At 40.3% G+C, this 9,521-nt stretch overlaps 1 pseudogene; it reads right to left on the bottom strand.

Annotated features, from left to right (window-relative positions):
- Positions 1-2,919: 2,919 nt before the first annotated feature.
- Positions 2,920-8,526, bottom strand: LOC132367814 (V-type proton ATPase subunit B, brain isoform-like; annotated as a pseudogene).
- Positions 8,527-9,521: the final 995 nt, after the last annotated feature.

Here is a 9,521-nt window from a genome sequence, read left to right as displayed (position 1 = left end):
CAAAAGAAGGCCAGAATGTCCTCTTTCATCTCTCCTTTTCAACTTAGTACTGTAGGTACTAGCCAGTGCAACATGGCAAGAAAAAGAAAGAAAGACACACAGATTAGAAAGGAAGAAATATTACTGTCCATACTCATGGATAGCATGACTGTCTGCATAGAAAATCCCAAGAAATCTCTAAGAAGCAATTAATAAGTGGCAATTACTTTAACAAAGTCTCAGGATACAAGATCAACACAAAAACATTAGTCATATTTCCAAATATTAACAATGAACAACTGGAAACCAAAACTAAAAACACAATGCCGGGGCTTCCCTGGTGGCGCAGTGGTTGAGAATCTGCCTGCCAATGCAGGGGACACGGGTTTGAGCCCTGGTCTGGGAAGATCCCACATGCCGTGGAGCGACTAGGCCCGTGAGCCACAACTACTGAGCCTGTGCGTCTGGAGCCTGTGCTCTGCAACAAGAGAGGCCGCGACAGTGAGAGGCCCGCGCACCGCGATGAAGAGTGGCCCCCACTCGCCACAACTAGAGAAAGCCCTCGCACAGAAACGAAGACCCAACACAGACAAAAAGAAAAAAAGAAAAATTAAAAAAAACAACAACAACACAATGCCATACACAATGCTTCCAAAACATGAAATATTTGATTATAAATATTTTAATAGAGGATCTGTATGATACAACCAAACAAGACCTAAATCAATGGAGAGACATATCGCATTCATGGATTGGAAGACTCAACATAATGAAAGGTCAACTTCCAACAGAATTTTTTTGTCAACATGGACAAGCTTATTCTAAAATGTATGAACAAAAGGTAAAGGCAAAGGAACCAGAATAAGTAATTTTGAGAAAGCAGAATATAGTTAGAGGATATTAAGACCTACTGTAAAGCTCTAAGTAAGACAGTGTGGTATTGGTGGAAGGATAGATACATAGTTCAATGAATAGGATAGAGAATACAGAAATAGACACATGCCAATACAACAAACTGTGTTTTTTTTTACATAAGTTAAAAAGCGATATAAAAAGCAAAATCTCTAGTCCTTATAATAACCCTAAAAGGAACACAAATCTGTTAAATGACTAAGCAAGACCATACAGCACCAGAATTAGTGGCAGCACCAGAATCAGAACACAGGTCTACCTACTCTTGCTATGACTGAGCCTCTTCCTCTATATCTCCTAAATGTCACTCTGAGTTGAAGAGGGGAAAGAAATGGGAGACCACCGTGATGCCACATCCCTGTGCTTTAACCAGTATGTTTCCTTTATATACTGGACCATCTAGTTCAGATTTTATTTGAAGCAAGTTTTGGCTTGCTTCAGTATGTATTTCATTTTCTATTTATCACCCTCTTTCATTCATGGCAGACAGGCTCTAGAGGTCCTGAGAATGTCTGAAACAAAGAATGCTATAAAACACCTTAGTAACTCTCGAAAATGCTAAGTGGACCCTGAATCAAAACTTCAAGTTTCAGAGAACTTACAGCCACTAACGATCTGCAAAACAAACAAATAAACAAACAAACAACCCCACACCCTAGCAACTCTCAACCTTGGATCAAACTACAATATGTTGGAAGAGGTATTACTGAAAAGAGCTTGAAAGGGCAGCCTAAAAGGCAGAGGGTACAGAACATGGGCCATGTCCCTGTAAAGGGGACATGGTTCATAATATTGTGAATCAAGGGGCTGGTTCACAATATTGGTTATGATGTTCAAAACTGTCAATCAAAGAGAGGTGCATTATTATATATTTGCTTGTTGCTATTGCTTTTCTGATTAGAAGATACAGAGTCACTTTAGGTAACTTCCATTTAATTTAATATTTATTTTCATTTTATATCCAGGTCACATTTTCTACATTAAAATATAATCATGCTGACTCCCCCCACCCCCTATACCCTCAGAGAAAAAAAGTGAAGAACTTTACACAACTTGAAAGAAAGATGGAATGCACAGAGAAGTTGCTACTGCACCCAAGTAACAAAGAACACAGAGAGACCAAACAGTAGACATGTCAGAAGTGCACAGAAGACAGCTCAGGGCTCGCAGCAGGAAGGAGGAGGAATTAAAAGACTAAAGCTTTTAAATGCTATCACTTGTGCCACAAGATTACCCTGAAAAGGCAGATAGGTCAGAAAGCAGGACCAAATAGGGGATTTTCCAAAGGCTGCTATCTAACAGAGTTTAAAATATCCATAGATTATATATACATATAAAAGATTCCATACACAGAAGAGCTTTCTCTTCCCCACCTTGCCTTTAGCATCTGGTCAACACTTTAGAAACTTAAAACCACTGTTAGCATGTCCGAATGTAGAACCGATATAGGTTTTTTCTTTCTTAAAAAATTGTATCCCAACTCTTTCCAACCAAGAATTCTATTAATTATTTTCATTATGATTCCTCTGCATGGAAACCCAGTAAGGGATCATCAAGACAGGGCATCTCACTACTATCAGATCAATGCCAGTTGGGCAAAAGCTGCATGATTCTGTGTTACTCAGAGGGAGGGAGAACAGTAAGACACAGGAGTTGAAACTTATCCGCACCAAAGAGGAAAAGGAAACTCCTTTTCTAACCTATTCATTAAATAGGAAACAGCAGGTGGACAGGAAAAGCCATCTGCTTAGAGCAGACCCAGAGGCAGACCAAAATCTAAAAACAAGCACTCAGGAAAGCGTCTCGACTCGGAGAGGAAGCGTCTTTCAGACCCTATCTTGTCCCTAGTTTGGAGATCAAAGCATTGTAACTTCAGATAGTGATACTCTGGAGGGGGTGGACAGGGAAGGTCTGAGAGACCCAAATAATGAGGACACTAGGCAGCTAACTACACCACTACGTACAAATACACACATCAGTGAGAAAACTTCACCTCCAACCCTCAGCTACTTTAAACAAAGCACTGCAGTTCCAGGTTTTCGGAATAGGGGATATTTTAAAGTCTGTTAGCAGTTTAAAACATTGCAACACTGGCACAATATGTTACCTATTCTTTGTTTTTAATTACAGGGTAACACAGTAAACTCCAACACAAAGGTGGGGATGGGGGAGTGCAAAAGGAATAAAGAAAACAGAACCAGTATTTCACAAGAGCATCGAGCCAGCGATGAAGTAGCAGCTAATGCTTGGCAGAGTCTCGAGGGTAGAATTCGCTCAAGGTGCTCTGAGGGATTCTCTTCAGCATTTCTTTGGGGAAGATTCGGAGCAGTTGCCAGCCAATGTCCAAAGTCTCGTAGACAGTGCGGTTTTCCTAAGGACCTTACAAAAAATTGAGATTAGATGAATAAAGGCCAAGTACTTCCAACTTATCAGCGTTATTCAAAATTTATTGTTATGGGTCTAGCACTGTGAGCATGAAGTATAAAAAAGAGACACAAAGCAGTCAGGTCTCCCAGGACTGGATGTGACCAAATGTGGAAATGAGGGTCTAGACAGTAAGTACCCCTGGGAATCAGAGAAAAGGGAGAAAGCCCGCAGGCGAGACGTTGGGCTCGTGCGTGCGTGCATGCGTGTGTGTGTTTAACAACGGGTGGGATCTAGAAACACTCCACGGAATAATGGAAACTAGACCCAGAGTTTTGTCCAGAGAGTAGTGAGAAAAGCAGTTTCCCAGCAACACAGGCTGACCTGAAGGAGGCTAGTACAGATACTTAGAAGGCCTTAAATGCCAATTAAGCACCTGAATAGGTCCACGTGAAAGTTTTCAAACTTGCTATTGCTATTATTATTTTTAATAGCAGAATCATTCTTATCCTGCAAATAAATCTCATTTTCTAACTAAGGAGTTAGAGTGGCTAGAGTTCTGCATTCTTTTCTCTACCAGAATAATTTTTATCTTTTTAAGATATTAAGGTTCTGCATAAATTTTTTTTTTTTTTTTTTTTTTAGAAAACCCAACAATCATATGTTCTGGGGATTTTAATGTTACTTAAAAAATGTATCACACAAATAGAAAAGTGCACAAATCCTAAGTGTGCAGCTGATGCATTATTCCAAAATAAACACATCGTTTGTAAGTATCACTGAGGTCAAAAATAGAGTTTACCAGCATTAGCAGGGGAGGCAGGGAAGAGACCAAACAAAACAGCTTGAAAGCCCTACACATGCTATGTAATAAAAAACATTATAGACTTTTTAACAGAAGGACAATCAATAAAATTAATACTAAATTTACCCCGGCAATGGCACATAGAGAGTCAGGGAGACTGGTGAAAATGCTGGCACTAACGGCCAAGGATGATGGGACAAAGGCCTGGACTAGGTCTTGGGACACAAAGAGTGGTCAGAGATCAGCAGCTTCAACATCGCCCAGGAACTTGTCAAAATACAGGCTCTCTGGCCCCACCCACACCTACCGAATCAGAATCTGCACTTCAACAGGATCCCTGGTAGATTCAAAAGCATATTCAACTTTGAGAAACACTGGCCTAAGTTTTTTTAATAGGAATGAAAAGAGAACAGGATAAGATGTTTCAAAGGAGAACAATGCAAATTAGCAAATATTTGATGACTGGAGAATAAATGAAGAGGCTTAAGAATGCCCAATTCCTGAGCTTGGGCTAACTAGGGTAATGGTCATGCCAGAGGTAGACAGAAATTGAAAAGGGAATTGCTAGGCAGGTGGTCAGTTGGGAAAAGACTTTGGTTCTCACCACGCTGAGCCAGAGAGGATGGTGGCATAAACACAGGCTTCCTAGCTGGAGATGTGGCATTAGAGCTTCAGAAAGAGGGTAAAGGCTCATACATAGCAAGTTAGTCATCAGCATAGGGGAAAAAAGCACAGAAAGAACAGGTAATGAAGCCTTTGGGAACATTAACAATTAAGAAGCAGGAAGATAAGAAATCAGGAGGATGAAAACAGAGGGACTGGGAAAGTCCAAAACCCCCAAAGCCAGAGGAGAGCATTGCAGAGAGGTTAAGAGCGAGGAGAAGTGGCAGTGGAGGTAGGAGAGCAGAAGGCCGGTTGTAAGGAAGATATAAAATAAGACAGGAGCTAAATAAATGGATAAAGAAATTGAAGGTAGAGGGGAAGGAACCAGAGGGCTAAGAACAAAGACATGGCAGGCGGGCTGGAAGAACCTCTTCTCTAATCAGAAGGAAAATTGTATGGAGACCAATGTAAATTCTCTCAGACTAGGAAAGAAGTCCTCGAAACTACATATGATGCTGTTTCTATTCATAGGAAAATAGTAATCTTACCCTGAGCAATGAAGTTCCTCTCAAACTTCTGCAGAAATTCCAAGTAAAGCACATCATCTGAGGTGAGGGCTTCTTCTCCAACTACAGCTTTCATGGCCTGCACATCCTTACCAATAGCATAGCATGCATACTAAAGAGAAAACAAGGTTTACATGAACCTTTATAAATGGTAACGGTACTCTGGGCATTATAAGTGTATTGCTGTAGCTATCTTCACAGTATTTCACATTATTTCCAAACATAATTCACATATGCAAGTATTGGAAAGACTTTATTATACGGCAGTCTCACTAAGGAAGGAGTCTTCAGGCATGCAATACATAGACATTACTAACACTCTACAAAAAATACACTCCCTCAATATATCAATGAGCTTCCATTTTGTAGAGCATTTAAAAATCACAACTTACGCAATAGGAGAAATCCATCTCTAAATTCTATTCAAAAATAAATATCTGGGTTATCAGTAGGTTTATTTATCATTTCTACTTTAAGGTCAAATGTATTTTTCTTTAATTATGCTTGGTATACAATCTCAGGACTATAGAAACCAAGGATTTCATAGAATATACACAGCTGTATCCCTTAGCGTTCTGGTGATTGCCTAATATGTTAAACAAAAAATTAGTTGGAATAGTCTTTCAGAAATACTCTATAATAAAGGTTACTAATAAAAACTTAATCGTCTTATGCCTTTTTTATTTAAAAACTACCTCATACAGCATTAGAGGTGGGTTTCAAGCATGTGGTCTTTAATCTTTGTCATGAGCAGTTATCCTTATGAAAAAGACTGTTTGGCTCTAATGAATGTTTCTGTATTCCAGTATTCTATATTCTATATTAAAATTCTACTTTGATGGGGGGAGAAGAAAAGTGATATGGAAGAAAGACAAGAGGTATAAGACAGCAGCATGAACTGAGAAAGTATTCATTTCTTTAAACACAATCCTGGAGAAAACATACGTACCAGCTGGTTAGATACATCGGCGTGATCCTTCCTGGTCATACCTTCTCCAGTAGCAGACTTCATTCACCGAGACAACGAGGGCAGCACATTAATAGGCGGGTAAATCTTGGGTAAAAGGGGAAGGGGGAAAATATTATATTTAAGTACAAAATTCAAGCTTTACTGGTAGTAAAGGAGGATTTTGAAACTCATTTTTATTGCTTAAATTGCATAAAACTGCTACATTTGTTTCCTAGATGATTCCTAATATCTCTTCCTGGTAAGAAAAGGAAGTAAGAAACATTTTACAGGTTAAGATTTCTTTTTGAGAATCAAATCCAAAAAGTAAAATCTACAAAACAGTACAAGATTCTATTAAAAAACTGAATTTTCAACATCTGCCTACAACATCAAATCCAAATGGTCTTCTGAACTCTGACTCATAAAATCACACATAAAAAGATTAACAATAATTTCACCTAAAAGCTGATATCAGAAGCTGGCATCTACTAAAGAACCAATAAAAAATCTGTTTTTGATTATTCAGTCATAAAAAAGAATGAAATCTTGCTGTTTGCAACATCATGGATGGACCTTTAGGGCACTATGCTAAGTGAAATAAGCCAGACAGAAAAAGATAAATACCATATCATCTCACATATATGGGACCTTAAAAAACAAACAAAAAAATGTCAAGCTCACAGATAGAGAACAGACTGGTGGCTGCCTGAGGCAGGGGATGAGTGAGCCAAATGGGTGAGGGAGGTTAAAAGGTACAAACTTCCAGTTATCAAATGAGTAAGTCATGGGGATGGAACTTTCACAGCATGGTGACTATGTACGTTAATAATACTGTATTGCATATTTAAAGGTAGCTAGAAGAGTGGCTCTTCAAAATTCTCATCACAAGAAAAAAAGTGTTGTAACTATGTGAGGTGGTGGATGTTAAGTGGACTTATTGTGGTGATCACTCTGCAACATATACAAACATCAAATCATGACATTGTACACCTGCGACCAATGTAATGTTACGTCAATTATACCTCAATTAAAAAAATTTTAACAATAAAAGACAAAGAAAAAACTCTGAAAAATCTGTTCTTGTATTAATAACAAAAGTGTGTGTGTTTAACAACGGGTGGGATCTAAAAACACTCCACGGAATAATGGAAACTAGACCCAGAGTTTTGTCCAGAGAGTAGTGAGAAAAGCAGTTTCCCAGCAACACAGGCTGACCTGAAGGAGGCTAGTACAGATACTTAGAAGGCCTTAAATGCCAATGAAGCACCTGAACAGGTCCACGTGAAAGTTTTTCAAACTTGCTATTGCTATTATTATTTTTAATAGCAGCATCATTCTTATCCTGCAAATAAATCTCATTTTTTAACTAAGGAGTTAGAGTGGCTAGAGTTCTGCATTCTTTTCTCTACCAGAATAATTTTTATTATTATATATATTATTATTATATGTGACCTGGAGGGAGCCACTCACTCTTTGAGACCTTGTTACAGGGAAGAACCAAATCTGACTACACGGTGGATCTGTTTCTTTGACTTTAACCTTTGCCTTCCGCTGCTTTTGTTCACTAAAAGGATACTGTCTGTACATAATGGCCTGCCTCGGGGAACCCTGTTCCTCTGCCTGAATGTTAAACCAAAGTGCCTTTGTTCAGGGAAACATAGGGACTCTGCCCACCTGCGGATGGCTGCAATTAAAAAGAAATTAACACATCCCCTCCCTGAGGCTGGCCATTCCAGGGGATATTCGCAAAACTTATGGCCCTTTTACTTTACCCCCTCATCTCCTCCCCATCTCTGTGCTATAAAAGAAACTGGCATTCAAACCCCGATAAGATGGTTATTTTGAGACTTTAGTCCGCCGTCTTCTCGGTCTGCTGGCTTTCCGAATAACGTCGTATTCTTTCCCTCAATGCGTCATGTCTGATTCACTGGCCTGTCGTGCGGCAAGCACAGCAAGCTTGGACTCGGGAACAACCTTCGTTCATCCGGATGCGGGTGCTTTGTACCAGGTGAACTCTAAAGTTTTCCCTTCTGTAGATAAGTTTACCTCAACACGTTCCAGAAGGTAAAAGAATAATCTCTCCTTTTGCTTGATTAAAGTAAGCAAACATCTACTTAAAGTGCACTTAAAATATTTGCTTTCCAGACATTTATGTAATATATTCCGCCATGAAAATCTCAAGTTGTGGTCAATGTGTTGGAAAAAGTATGCACTTAATCAGTATTTCCAGTTTGGGTTTATGGCCTCTTGGTGGAAGCAAGTCAGGAGAGTCAAAAGCAGAAAGAGATAACCATCTCCGTGTGTCCCACCACCTTCTCCTACAGCAAGAGGGAACCCACCTGCCCCATGGCTGAGCACAACTACACCACACAGGAACTCACAGCGCCTGGCCCTGAAATCATCTGAAACCCAGGGCCAATGCAGATCTGTGAAACTGGGTCCTAAATGCTGCTTTTAATTGACATGCTTTTGTTACCTGTATTGTTTAGACAGCTGCAACGTAAGCATGATAGAAACATTGTTGAAATCAAGTCTTTTTCAAACACATTGCTAAAGTTATAGGCTTTTCCTTTTTTTTTTCCCTCCTGCTTGAAATATTATTAATCTAGGGTGGAACACAGCTCACCCTTCCTGTGCAGCAAAAGTACAGCTCAAGTTTCTCAATACTCTTTCTTTCCCAATCTTTCTAAATGATCAGGAAGAAAACATTTTAGAAGACATCTGGGAACATATCTTTTGCTGGCAAAGATGTTGAAAACAGAGAAAAAGTCAGAAAAAAATTACTTCCAATGACATCAAGACCGTATTTTGAAATTGTAACCGACCAGGGTTCTTGGCGTCCTTAAACAATAAAAACTGATCAAAGGCCAGACAAGAAATTCAGGCAAGGCTTTATTGGGGCCCCTGCTGCAGCACGGGGGAGCGAGAACAAACAACAGGTTCCTTTGCTTGCGTGCTCCCTTAGCGGGGGCGAGCTTGCTCCTTATATGGCAGCGGTTCCCAAACCTTTTTGGCACCAGGGAGCGGTTTCATGGAAGACCATTTTTCCACGGACCGGCAGGGGGTGGGGTGGGGGGATGTTTCAGGCAGTAATGTGAGCGATGGGGAGCAGGAGGTGAAGCTTTACTCACTCCCCTGCCACTCACCTCCTGCTGTGCAGCCTGATTCCTACCAGGCTGCGGCCTGAGGGTTGGGGACCCCTGTTATATGGCGTGAGGGCAGGGGTGTGTCCAGGGGTCGGGCCAGAAGGGTGGCTTAGGTGGTTTGCCCACCGCTTAGGTGGTGTTGTGTGCAGGGGGCACGTGCAGTACCCTGCTTTTGCTCTGGGATCTTCAAAAGTGGC

This window comes from Balaenoptera ricei, chromosome 6, assembly GCF_028023285.1.
Source record: "Balaenoptera ricei isolate mBalRic1 chromosome 6, mBalRic1.hap2, whole genome shotgun sequence".
Lineage (NCBI taxonomy): Eukaryota > Metazoa > Chordata > Mammalia > Artiodactyla > Balaenopteridae > Balaenoptera > Balaenoptera ricei.
This window is presented reverse-complemented; position numbering and strand designations above follow the sequence as displayed.